At 38.2% G+C, this 14591-nt stretch overlaps 2 pseudogenes; both read left to right on the top strand.

The window, feature by feature from the left end:
• The window catches only part of LOC123240727, a 98111-nt pseudogene that overhangs the window by 48369 nt on the left and 35151 nt on the right, over nucleotides 1-14591 (top strand).
• Nucleotides 1997-4832, top strand: LOC123239848 (annotated as a pseudogene).

Raw genomic sequence — 14591 nt, forward strand, 5'->3', positions numbered from 1 at the left:
AAATCCATAAAATAAAATACAATCTTACAAAAGAAACCAATTATATTCAAATATAACTTTATGTGTGTTTATTGTGTGTATAAAATATATATTAAATCATTCAAGTTGATGGATCCCAGAAGAAAGACACTTGTAAGATTAGAGATTAGAGATTGCTTGGAAGTACACTAAGAGGCTAAGGAACTTTGACTATCATCACATAGGACTTGAAGCCAGGGATTCCCGCTTCCCAGGCTGGCCTGGAATTTTCTGATTTTGTTCCTGAATTCCCATAGACTCCTAGAAAACCTGCAGGGAAAGGTCACTTCATCCAAACCTCTCATTTGACAGATGAGGAACCTGAGACCCATAAGGGTTCAAAGGGATAGGAATGGCAAATGTCAGAAGCAGAACTTGCACCTAAATCTTCTGACTCCCAGCCTAGCATTCTTTCAACCACAAGAAATGATTATAATTGAGGTTTGATGTCCTTTGTCCACTGACTGCCAAAATGGAAAACTTACTGTCTTATAGGAAGTCAGTTTGTGGTATGCCTATTTTTTTTTTTATTTTAAACCCTTGTACTTCGGTGTATTGTCTCATAGGTGGAAGATTGTTAAGGGTGGGCAATGGGGGCCAAGTGACTTGCCCAGGGTCACACAGCTGGGAAGTGGCTGAGGCCATATTTGAACCTAGGACCTCCTGTCTTTAGGCCTGACTCTCACTCCACTGAGCTACCCAGCTGCCCTGGTATGCCTATTTTTTAATGCCTCTTCAAATCTAAGTCCAACTCATAATCTTTATTTTAAATTCTTATCCCCAGAATTGAGCAGGTAACAGAGAAAAGAGAGCTAGGGCATATGTAGGAAGTAATGAAAGGATCTAGAGACTCAAATCTTGGGAAAAAACATGAAAGAGAACTCTGTTAACCCAATGGCAGTTCTTGTTCAGAATTCATTTTACCCCCATTATCTTCTCTATCTCTTGTTGGGTCATTAACTCTTCCTTTATCCATGAGGTAGGTACTTTTTTTTACTTACTCCGTGAAGTACCATGAAGGTAATTTTTCCAGGCTCCCCTAATTTGCTTATTATATCACCTTTATATGTCTAAATCATATACCCATTTTAGCCTCATCTTAGTACATGGTATGAGATGTTAGTCTGTCCCTGATTTCTGTCAGACTGCTTTCCAGTTTTCTCAGTAGCTTTTTTTTTTTTTTTTTTTTTTATCAAATTGTGCATTCTTGCCCTCAAAGCTTGGATTTTTGGATTCATCAAAATCTATATTGCTATGGTCATTTACTTCTTTATACTGTCTGCCCAATATGGGAATAAACTTTCCTCACACAAAGATCCTAACAAAAAGATAATAGCCCTACTTGTTAAGATAGCCACATAGAGATGTGAAAACATTAGTTTAGGTTTTGTTGACCTTGCCATATGTTTTCATTTGACTAAGGATGAAAAGAAAAGGAATCTTCAAGAAGCAATGAAAATTACCTAGGCAAACAGGATAGTAACCAATTAATATAGGCATGAGTCTTCCCAGAGAGTACTGGTAGGATGGCTTTGGGTTCCTTTTTTTCCCAAAGGATGATTATTGCTTTTCTCTTTTGGGATTTTGACTATTAATTCAGATCCTTTAGAGATAGGAAGATTAAACTTCTAAATCACACAAAGATCCTAACATGGAGGAAGAGACCTCAATTATTAATAGAGAGGGGGATAATATATAGCTACCTATAAATGTGAACTTGCTTGCATGTGTTCTCCAATAAGCAATAGTAATTAATTAATTTTATTCCCCAGGAGAAGAGTGGCATTCGCAGTTGTATAATTCTTTAAAAACCCATCTCCTGAAAAGGGAAGTGTTGTGGGGGGGTGGGGGGGATTGCTCTCGGTTTCTGGGGGAGGGTTGGCGGGGAGCAGGGGGGAGGGTTGAATGCAGGGGAGCAAACCTCAGACTGCTGAAGAGTCTGAGTCAGAGCCTCCTAGAGCAGGTTTTACTTTTGGCTATGGTGGCTGCTACGATAGTTCATGATACATCTGAAGCAGTTGAACTTTGTAGTTTATATGGGTTGTACCTCAAGCCAATTACAAAAATGACAATTAGTGTGGCATGTCCACAATTGAAGCAACCTGGAAAATCTATTTCTAATTGGGAAGTGATGGAAAGATTGAAAGGAATGGTACAGAGTCATCAATTTTTCACTCTTCGAATTTCTAAAAGCACTATAGATTTCATATGCTTTGAAGGAGAAGTTGAAAATAAGAGTTTGGTTAAATCTTTTCTTGCATGCCTCGATGGCAAAACAATAAAGCTTGGTGGTTTCTCTGATACTTTAAAAGTTTGGGCTACTGAGTTTAAAATAGATTTCCCAACTCAGCATGACTGGGAATATTTTTTTCCATGATGCGAAAGATATAAATGAGACTCTGCCAGGAGAGAGACCAGACAGAATTCATTTGGAAGGATTACCTTGTAAGTGGTTTGCACTGAAAGAATCTGGCTCAGAAAAACCAAATGAAGAAGTTCTCATTAAGGTATTCGAGACATTTGGAGAAATATGGAATGTGGACATTCCAATGTTGGACCCTTAGAGAGAAGAAATGACTGGCAGAAATTTTCATACTTTTAGTTTTGGTGGACATTTGAACTTTGAAGCTTATGTTCAGTATAGAGAATATGTTGGCTTCATCAAAGCTATGAATGCCTTGCGTGGTATGAAACTAATGTATAAAGGTGAAGATGGCAAAGCAGTAGTCTGCAATATAAAGATTTCTTTTGATTCAACTAAACACCATATTGATGCCTCTATTAAAAAACGTCAGCTTGAAAGGCAGAAACTTTAAGAACTTGAACAACAAAGAAGAGCAAAAACGTAAAGAAAAAGAAGCTGAAGAAAGGCAAAAAGAAAAGGAAAGGAAACAAAGAATTAGAGGAGTTGGAAAGAGAAAGAAAACGAGAAGAGAAGCTTTGCAAAGGAGAACAAAAACAAAAAGACCATGAAGTCCGTCAAAATCAGAAAAAAACTAGAAAAGATACAAGCAGAAGAGCAGAAAAAGTTACAAGAGAAGATAAAACTGGAGGAGAGAAAATTATTGTTGGCTCAAAGAAATCTTCAGTCAATAAGATTAATTGCAGAACTGCTAAGCAGAGCAAAGGCAGCAAAATTACTAGAGCTTGTACAGAAAAAAGAAAAAATTTGCCTTCAACAACTTGAGGAGAGAGACTGAACTCAGAAGGGTGGAGGAGGAAAAAGAATGAGCTCTGGGACTCCAGAGAAAAGAGAAAGAGCTGAGGGAGCAGCTATTAAACATTTTGTTGAGCAATAGATGAGACATAGCAGAGCAAGGAAGAAGCAATGGCATCTCATTCTGCCCTATTACAACCTGTGTTATGAGTAAAATTAGATTAGCTAGTTATTAGGTATTGATTATATATTGATTAGGAAGTACCTAGCAGGAAGGAGCTGGAGCTGGGAATTCCAGGTTGGAATGAAGGAGGAGGAAGTCTATGTGTATTCTGTGTGTGGACTCCATGAGTGGTAGGCAAAAACTGTTGCCAGCCTGGGAGACCTCAGAGCAAAGGACACCTTGCATCCTGTTTTCCCCTGGGATCCTGTGTGGTGTGGCATTTAAGGAAAGAACAAGAGAAGAGGACAGTGCTTCAAGCAAACCCTTTACTACTTGGTTCCTGAGACAACTGTAGCTCCTGGCATCCAGACATCATCAGTGGATTGCAGTGAGAAATCCCAAAGCCACAAAAGTCCTAGCTGTACTCAAGCCTGGCAGGTTCCAGGTTTGAGGCAGAAACCCAGAGACTCCAGTATAGCTCCTTGGGCCCTGTTAGTTAGATAGCTTAGATTAGTGTAGTGAATAAGTCCTTCCCTGTCCCTTTGGATTTTGTTATTAGGTGTTAAGATTTTAGAGTAGTCATTCCTATCCCTCCTTTTAGTTGTTTCTAATTAAAACCCAATTTCACCTTGTTACCTTGTCAGTTAATTCAAGGCCTCTGGCCAGAGTGACAGTTGGCTGTTATTTTTTCATTTGGGAGTGGTGTAGCTGTACAAGACTTCAGTGTCCAGTTTTAGTCTCTCTTACATCCCAGAGAGTGTTCCCACAAACCCCATAGTTGATTTTTAATATCCCTGGTGACCCCATTACTTATATTTTCCTACACCTGTTATAGATATTATACAGTCGGTGTCTTCAAGCTGTGTAATTTCTACCTCCTTGCATTCCCTTATGAGTCAGCCAACTCAAATTTGTCAAAGAGAAATGCTTTCAAATCAGGAAATTAATTTTAATTCCAAAAATGTGAATGACAACTTAAGTGAAGAAGTTCAGTGCAAAGAAAGTAAAAAGCTTAACTGTATTACAAGTGAAAGCTGTACAGAAAAAAGATGCTCAGGTGTTCTCTCTTTTCTTCCTGCCAATAACCAACAACAAAAGGATACATCTAATTGTGACCAGAATGTGTCCAAAAAAGAGTCATCTTCTGAACAAGACAAATGTAATAGAGAACCAAGTAAGGGGAAAAGCCAGTCCAGTAGAGACAGCAGTACGGACAAGAGGCATAAAAGGGATAGGAGCAAGCATAGAAGGGATGCAAGTAAAGAAGATGAAAGACAAAGAAAAGAGAGACGACTTCACAGAAGACACTCTTACAAGGATTCTAGTCCTCATCAGAGAAGTGTAAGCCCTGATAGATCTAAGTATTGGAGGTCCTACAGCAGAGACAGATACAGTAGAAGAGATAGAAGCAGGGATAGAAGTGTGAGTAGGAAACGCAGTCGAAGAGGGAGATCCCCATCTTTGAGCAAACACAGAAGTACTTGGAGCAGGTAGTAAAGGACTCTGCCTTTTTAAGGGCCACTTATAGGATAGACCAGGCCCAGCAACAGGTTCTGAAGTTTTTGGCTTCTTGACCATCTTAAGAAAACTGAGTCTCTGCTTAGTGAATGTAAAGTGAACTCCTTTATGAAAGGAAACACAATTACATTGGAAATTTATTTTCTTTTTTTTTTAAGATTGCATACTTATTTGTACTTCAGTTTCAACTGTGCTGGTAATTTGTTTTTCATTAGCTTTCCTTTTTCCTTTTAAATATTTTGATCTGATAGCTTTAATGTCACCAATCTTCTTTTAATCAGGAGAAATGTATGGACTGACAGTTTAAGAATTCCAGACCTACTACATAAATGTATGCAAAATTCTTGACTAAAAATTCTTTATGCACTCAATGAAGTCAACATGTACTGCAGAAAAAAGGGCACATTTAATTGAACTCGAGATAACTTCCAAATGTTAAGTGTTATGAACAACCACAAACACATATAGGACATTTAAAAGAAAAAAAACTTGCTAGTTTGATTTTATTTTGTATTTAACTGATTCAAAAACACAGAGATAGTGGTGGAAAGTCGTGGGAACAAAATGATCATGGCATAATAAGCCATGTATGAAATGCAGATTCCTTTAAAATTGAAAATGCAAATGCACTATACTTTCTAAGATTCCAATAAGTTGGAGTATGAGTCAGAGTGGTTTGGAGATGCTCCATTACTTCTGAAACATTGACTTTTTACAAATTAAAATAATTAAGAGTAAAAAGTTAGTTAAAAGCTTTTGTTTCTAGTACAAATTAGTGTGTCTGTGGTTTTTTTAAGAAGATGTTTTGCTAAATTATTTTTATTTGCAATGTTTCAAACAGATTCAAGGCTGCAAACTTGTTGAATTTTATAATCTTTTGCTTCTTAAGACGAAGCTCAGGAATACTTTAAAATAGTTGTAACCTTTGGGTTATAAAAAGTTGTGTTTATTCCAGTTTGCATTTTTATGGTGAAATAAAAGTCTTTTCCAGTGGAGGGGAAAAAAGCCCATCATTCCCCACCCCACCCCCCAAATCACCTGCTGGAGGTGGCTTCCTTTATTCTGACAAAGATCATTGAATTTCACTAAGATGATAGAGAGGGGGCCCCTACTCAAAGCTTGTCCAGATTATTAGGACCTGTTTCAGCTTGGGCTCCATTGGCATAGCCTTGTAAAACCCAAGGGAACCTTCATGTCATGCTGGGATTTCTGAGCAGGACTTTATTACTATCAACTACAAAACCTGGTCATTCATTCTTCTTTCTTGTTTGTTCCCTACAGACCCAAACCACAGAAGAGGATGCTCAAGGAGGTCAGAACTCTGAATTGTCCTTTTGGGGAAAACAGAGGCTGGGAAAAGTGCCACTGGAAACACCATCCTGGGCAAGAGAGAGTTTGAGTCCCAATGCTCAGGAGGGTCAGTCTCCAAAGTCTCCAGGAAAGCCAAGACTAAATGGAATAACAAGGAAATTTCTGTTGTCGATACTCCGGGCATTTTTGAGACAGACGCCACAGAAGAGTCTTTGAAGAAGTATGAATACTGCTACTATGCTGTTGACAATCATGCCAGTGAAGTCCAGAAGGTTATGATTATGATGAACATGGTGCAATATAATGGGAGCATCCACTACACCACAGAAGTTATGAATTTGTGGAAGAGTTCCTCCAGAAGGGCACAGAGACATGTCAGCAACATTACAAGGAGCAGTTTGAGAGAAAAATTAAAGAAATCAGACAGAAGCATGAGGAAGAAATGAAAAAGTTGGAAAAGAAAAGGAAGGTGTTGGAGAAGAAAATGAAAAACTAGAAGAAGGAAAGAGAGGAGTATAAAAAGCAAAAGGAAGAATATGAGAAGCAAAAGCAGAACTTGGCTGATAAGAAGAATAAAAAGTCAGAAGAAGAAAAGGCTAAATACAAGAGATATTATCATAGTGCTGGTGGGAGTTTGAAAATGCTCAGAATACCTTTTCTGAAGTTATGAAGTTTCTTTTGCCCATTGTTATATCATGTTTCGTTTTTTTGGGTTTTTTTTTTTAATTTTAAACCCTTAACTTCTGTGTATTGACTTATAGGTGGAAGATTGGTAAGGGTAGGCAATGGGGGTCAAGTGACTTGCCCAGGGTCACACAGCTGGGAAGTGTCTGAGGCCGGATTTGAACCTAGGACCTCCCGTCTCTAGGCCTGGCTCTCAATCCACTGAGCTACCCAGCTGCCCTGTTATATCATGTTTTATAGCTGTATTTCTCAAGAAGATCTTCTGACAACCAGAATTATTGCATATTTAGTTTCTTCTTTCAGGTGCATTCATAAAGATATATAATTCTTGAAGAAGGCAGAGTCCAGTGGCAGAAAACTTTCACAAACTATTTATTTCTGACCCTCATTTTTCTTGTCTCATTTTTTTTTTTTGACCCTCATTTTTCTAATCAGATTACAAGTCTCTTCTAGTCTTATTCCATCATAAGCCTAAACACATGCAAGGAATTTGAGTGGGGGGGAAAAAAGAAGCAAAATTAAAAGGCTGAGAATTTAAGATTAATTAGAAGGAGCAGAAAAATTTTTAAAAAGATAAAATATGCAAATATTGGAGGAATAGTTAATAGAATTTTGGGAAAGTTTCATGTATAAACCACCCTTTATTTTTTAAAGGACCCTTTAACAGATCTAGAATCTCTATTAGTTTGGGAATGTAAAAATGTATTTTGTTTACATTGGTTTGTTCCCCAAAATATGTTTGATATATCTGGAGATGTGAAGCCCTCCCCCAAAAGCAGAAATATTTAGGAAACCGAATAACTTGCCTAGTCCCCATGAAAGGGGGAGGGGGAGGAACCACCCTCTTTTTTACCTGTGACTTTTTTTTCCTACACTTTGCCCTGAAGTTTTCAAATGTTTTCTCCCATATCTTTCCTAACTAGAATAAAAGAGATTATTTTGTTCTTGGATGAAAGTCAAAGAAGGTGTTGATGGTTTTATTTTGTCACACACACTCTTCCCCCAGACTCATTTAACAAAGTTTAGTGACTCCTTATTTCCTCTAGGATCCGATATAAAATCTCAAGTTTGGGTTTTAAAGCCTTTCATAACATGACCCCTTCCTATCTTTTCAGAATCCTTCCATCATACTCCATGCACTCAGCCATCCAGTGACAATTCTTTTTGTCCCTAGCTTTTTCACTGGCCTCATCCATATTTGGAATTCTCTTTCTTATTTCAGCTCCCAGGCTTTTCTGGCTTCCTCTACATTTCTTCAAAGGCTAAAATCCCACCTTTTGTGAAAAACCTTTTTGTAAGAAGCCTTTACCTATGTGGTACCAAGAAATATGTTTTAGTTTGGTTTTGCTGTTTTATTTGGAAGATGCCCTAAGCCTTTCACCTCTAGTTTCTCCCAAAATTTGTTCAGTTCTCTGTTTTCCCTTTTTTTTTTATCTTTCTGTTAGACTAATCCAAAACTGATAGAGATATTAAATTCTCCTGTTACATATGTATTACTGTCTATGTAGACCAAATGTTTGTTTCCTTTATGAATGTTGTGAGGAAGATTAGGTTAGGTATTGATTAGGCATTAAGTTGTACATAGCAGGAAGGAGCTGGAGCTGGGAATTCCAGAATGGAATGAGGGAGGAGGAAGTGTGTCTGTGCCCTGTGTGAGGACTCCATTAGTGGTGGGCAAAAACTGTTGCCAGCCTGGGAAACCTCAGAGCAAAGGATACCTTGCATCCTGTTTTCCCCTGGGATCTGTGTGGTGTGGCATCTAGCAAAAAGGACAAGATCTACAGTGCCAAAGGAAGAAGGAGAAGTTTGAAATCTGGTGGACAGAGCTTCAAGCAAAACCTTCTCAACTTGGTTCCTGAGACAACTTTAGCTCCTGGCATCCAGAGATCATCAGTGGATTGCAGTGAGAATCCCAAAGCCACAAAAGCCCCAGCTGTACTCACACCTGGCAGGTTCCAGGTCTGAGGCAGAGACTCCATTTATAGCTCCTTGGGCCCTGTTAGTTTAGATCACTTAGATAAGAGTAGAATAAGTCCTCCCATTGCCCTGTGTTTTTATCCTTTAGATTTTTAAGTATAGAAATCCCTTTCCCACCTTTTAGTCAAACATAATTAAAGCTGCTAAGTCCCTTACCTTGTCAGCTTGTTTCTAGACACTGGCCTAGGGGAATCCGAGTGACAGTCAAGATCAACTGCCATTCCTGTGGGAATCCAGTAAACTCTGGTCTTTCCATCCTGGTCTAGTTTCTCTTAAATCCCAGAGTGTGTGTACCCACAATCTCCTAGTTTTATTTAATATCCCTGGTGAACCCCATTACCTTACTTATATTTCCCACAGACATAAGGACAATATGAGTTTGTTCATGGTGTTTTTTTTACTTATATTAGTTTGGTACTTATATTGGTGGTATTTATATTGGTTCAGCATTTCATAGTTTCATATTTGTCTCTTTTTATTTGTATGTTTGCTTTTCCTTTGTCTGATAGCACTAGGCAACTCCTACTTTTTTTGATTCACTTCATAGTCAATACTTTTCTATCCTTAGTTTTATTTTGTATATGTGTGTTTTAAAATTGTATTTCTTGTGAGCAACAGATCCGAAGGTTGCATTTTCTTATCTAATCTGTCACTCTATCTCATTTTATTGAATTTTTAGCTACATTCACATTTATTTGGCTTATATTTTCCTCCATTTGGCATTAAAATGTTTTTTTCTTTTCCAGTTCTGATATTCCTCCCTTGTTTGCATTCTTTGGTTTGTTTGGGTTTTTTTCTGGAGGCAATCTATAAATTCTTCAAATTGGAATTTCATTTTCTATGATCAGAAGTTCTGGGCAGTTATCTTCTATTACTTCTTTCATTATACTGTCAAGATTTTTGTTCTGTCATGATCTTCTAGGAGACCTTTGATCTTTAGGTGGTTTTCATGCATTCTATCTTTGAGATCAGTATGTTTTGCTTGCAAACTAATATATTTTCTTTAAATGTTCTTGCTTTTTGTTTTTACTTCTAGGATGTCTTTCACTTCTGGATAATTCGGTGTAATCATATAACCAATTTATTATTTTCTCATTTGTTCCTTTAGTGAGGTATGCCATGGCACATTTGAGATTTCAGTATCTTCATCTAATTTTCCAAGGCAGGGTGACTAGAATTTTCCTATAAATGAAATAGAAATTCAGGGGAGCTGTCTGGGAACTCAAAACCTAATCTGTTACTGCCATAAAGAACTCCCTCATTCATCAATGACTAAAATCTCCCAGTCATTGATAATCAATAGGCAATCAGGAAGATTGGAGATATTCTGGGATAGAATGATAGTTTTTTTTGTTTTTGAGGCCCCAAAAGGAGCTAGACCCCACGGAATTGTTTCTCTGCCTAGTGTTAACTGGTTCTGAATGATCCAAAAGAATTGACAGGTATATTGAGTCCCATTGGTGTGAGAACAAAAGAGTTTGTTTTCTGAAAATACCAACATGCATACAGAACAGAGAGAGCCTAGTCTCAGGTGCTCAGAGATAAGCTGCTGTTAGTCTTGTAGGATTTTAGAGGAAAGTGGACAGTGAGAGAAACAAGTCAAGGAAGGGTGCATGGGAAAACACAACACAGATGTTGCTTGACTCAGAAGAATCTTTATCTAAGACAGTGATTTCCCAAAGTGGGTGCCACCACCCCCTGGTGGGTGCTGCAGTGATCCAGGGGGGTGTTGATGGCCACAGGTGCATTTATCTTTCCTATTCATTGCTATTAAAATTAAAAAAATTAATTTCCAGGGACTCTAAGTAATATTTTTTCTGGAAAGGGGGTGGTAGGCCAAAAAAGTTTGGGAACCACTGATCTAAGAGAATGTCTAATGGTGGGAAATGTCAGAGGCTAGATGTATTGACTCTGTGATTTGTAAATATGCTTCAATCTTTTGGGATCAGTGATATACTTTCTCAAGGGTTGTCATTGTGTCAGATATATAACTCTCCCTGTCATGCTCAATGGTTATTGAATTCTCTTTCTCTTGCATATCTGGGGAAAAGGCAGCTCAAACAGAAAATTAGAATCTAAATTCTTACTACCCCCTTCTCTTGTTCAAGGGAACTGCAGTGATGCTCAAACAGCAATATCAGACTGAAGATGGATGAAGAAGACCATGAAGAGACCAAGTGCATGTAGCTGTTGAGACACAAAGTCCATCAGTCAGCACAGCAGAAGGTGGAGGTAAACAAAAGAAAGAGGAATTATATGTGTAAGGAAGATATGAGGGAATATAGCCAGGAACCACTGAGAAGAAAGGCTTTTACAGAATTCCCAGTGCCCAATGGCTGATGATTGATATTATGGAGTCACTGGGGCTGTTCATAAATCTTTTGGATCCTTGTTTTAACCTACCCTCCGGTGTTTATCCAAGTTCAATGGGAGGAGTTGGCAAATCTCACCCTCTTCTTCCTAACAAATAAATCAGGGTTAGGCGATTGTCAAGTACCCCATTAATGAGAAAATTCAGATTTTTACACGCCGCAATTGAATCATTTACAATTTATATTGTCTGAGGGGGCAGCTGGGTAGCTCAGTGGAGTGAGAGTCAGGCCTAGAGACAGGAGGTCCTAGGTTCAAACCCGGCCTCAGCCACTTCCCAGCTGTGTGACCCTGGGCAAGTCACTTGACCCCCATTGCCCACCCTTGCCAATCTTCCACCTATGAGACAATACACCAAAGTACAAGGGTTTAAAAAAAAACAAAAACAAACAAACAATTTATATTGTCTGATCTCTTTTTTGCTCTTTTCAAAAATTTCCCCTCTAGCCGATTCCAATTCCTTTAGAAGTATCAGATACTATTAAGGGCCTAATCCTATATATGAAAACATAGGTAATAACACTTTTGGAAGTTAGAGATTTTCCACCCCTAGGTTCAATGGTTACACAAATGAATTTAGTTGCAAAAGGCTGACTTTATTCCAACTGAAACAAAAGACTTGGAATGGGGTGGGTGGATACCCTTAAGCAATGAATTCTAAGAACTGTTTATATCAAGTGTATGTGAATTTATCCTTATTGTCAACACATGCCAAAAAGAGGAATACCCCCTAATGCACCTATCTTTTTTTTCCTCTCCTCTTTCTTTTAATTACCCAATTTGTAGAAACTTCCTCCAAGAAATGTACAATATCTTTTTTGCTCTTAGGAACCTGGTGAGAAAATCCTAAATGTATAGACTTCATATGTGGCATGATTCATTGGGGAAACCAACATATTAATCTCCTAGAGAACCAAAAGTGGGGAGACAACATGCTAATCTCCCAAAGAATCAGAGTGGGGGATTGTGTGAATTAAATATCTGGGAGACCTCCAACCAGTCCAATCCTGGAAGACTCACCCGAGTGGGTGGACAGAGGAAACATGACCCATGTCCTCATGGCCCCATGGAGGCCAGGAGGCCAAGAAATGTGATATATGAAAGTTGTGGGCCAATCAAAGGATCTGAAAGGGTCCAGGGGAGGGGCTGAGAGGGAGGTTTGAAAAGTCAGAGTGGGAAACCTTCAAGTGCTCTTTGGTTCCCATCACTCTCTGGGCTGGCTCTTTCTCTGAGCCCTCTTATCTGGCTCTTATCTCTGACAACAGGCAGTGTGGAGGGAACTGTGCTAGCTGCAGTCCACCAAATTTTACCTTACGTAAGAAAGACTGGAAACTTTATTTCTATTTTTCTCTTTAATAAAAAAATGCTTATAAATTTAGTATGAAGTCTCGAGATTCATTTTTATTTATAACAAGTGGGTTGCCTGTAGAACATATTCAGTTGTTAACCACATTCAAATGGAATAGATATTACCCAAACATTATTTTTATCCTGGAAAATGTGAGATATTTCAGGTATTTAATCTAATACCTGACTATGTAAATTTTAATAGTCAGATGATAATTCTATGATAATGAGATTAAACCTACCCTGCCCATTCTTAGATCTAATCACCAAAAATGTAAACACCCCACTTAATTCTCAAGTGGGGAAGTCTGTAATTCACATGTGTGAAAGTGGGTGATGAATCAGAATTGACTGACTGCCCCCTGGGCAGTCCTAAGCAAAATGTTTGTTGTGATTGGATACCTAAACTAGAGGCAGGCAAAAAAAGCCCTTTTAAAAGGGAGTGACAGCTTCCTGTGAGAGAGTTCTTATTTGTTTCTTGGAACTGAAGTTAGAGTTGGAGACACTGCTTACTGGACCTGAGATCTTGATGAGACTGTTCTTAAATCTTGCCCTTAGAACCAGACGTGGTGAGTGTAAACACTGACTCTTCTTGGATTGTTCTGAAGAGCAATGCAAGATATAAAATGAATAATTTGGTTACACTAAATGAAAAAAGTTTTGTACAAATAAAATTAATGTAGCCTAGATTAGAAGGAAAGCAGGAAACTGGGGGACATTTTATAGACAGTTTCTCTGATAAAGGCCTCTTATCTAATATGAAGAGAGAACTTTGTCAAATTTATAAGAATAAGAGTCATCCCCCAATTGATCAATGGGCAAATGATATGCACAGTATTGGGGTGAAGAAATCAAAGCTATATATATATATATAGGCATATAAAAAAACCTATCAGATTCTATTTACTACTTTTGCTTCTAGATCTATATGCTGGTGTATCTGAAAACTGTCATAGATTGAGGGGGAAAAAGCCATGAAATTGGAATATACCCCACACCTACTTGAGGTCAGCTAAGAAAAGGGATATGGAATATCATACTGATGATCCAGACTCTGGGAAGTTGTTTGGACCTAGATCAGTGGTTCCCAAACTTTTTTGGCCTACCGCCCCCTTTCCAGAAAAAATATTACTTAGTGCCCCCTAGAAATTATGAAACTATTTGTTGAACTCAGAATAGAAAGTAATACAAAAAGAAGTGTGGCCATCATTGCCCTCCTGGGTCCCTGCAGCACCCACCAGGGGGTGGTAGTGCCCATTTTGGGAATCACTGACCTAGATGAACATATCTATAAAATCATACTGTGGAGATAGAGGGAGACCTCAGTTAGGATTCCTCATTGGCAACAAGTAGAATGGACTTCCTGAGTTTGAGGATTTTTTCTAAATGAAGAAGACATGTGATCAATGCCCATTGATCAAGGTGCCCTGCCTGTTTCATTTCCTTCATTTGATGATAAATGTCCCTCCCAAAAAGGGATTGTGTGATAGCCCAAGTTTCTACACTAAGAAATTCAAACACCAGATTTATATATTCAAAAAATGATTTATTAAAAGTTACTCTCATGTAGCCAACCAAGATCCAGGAAGGCTATAAATAGGAGTCATATCTTGCAGTGCTCCAAACCTGTATCTAACTTGGTAGAGTATGGAGGATCCAAAGATGACTTCTTAGTTTCTCTTTTTTGTATATAAAAGGTCCCTTCTCTGATATATGCTAGGGACACCAAATTTTTTTTGCATGGGGTTCAGGAATAGTGATGGATGAGGAATAAAATATTAGTTGCTACCTGAGTTTCCAAGTCTGAGTCCTGGAATCTACAGGCATAGGAATTGGTTGAGGAAATAACCATACAAAACTGAAAATTTTCTGATTTATTCAAGATTGGCTAACAATTGACCTACAAAGAAATTTATCTATGATGCCAGATGATTATGGACATCTAAGCCAAGATGGGTACTCATTTATGAAAATAATTGAACAAGATAGTGTACATTTGGAATTGGGAAGATGCCATTTAAAAGTATGTTATATATTTCCTATGGA

This window comes from Gracilinanus agilis, chromosome 3, assembly GCF_016433145.1.
Source record: "Gracilinanus agilis isolate LMUSP501 chromosome 3, AgileGrace, whole genome shotgun sequence".
In the NCBI taxonomy this organism is placed as follows: domain Eukaryota; kingdom Metazoa; phylum Chordata; class Mammalia; order Didelphimorphia; family Didelphidae; genus Gracilinanus; species Gracilinanus agilis.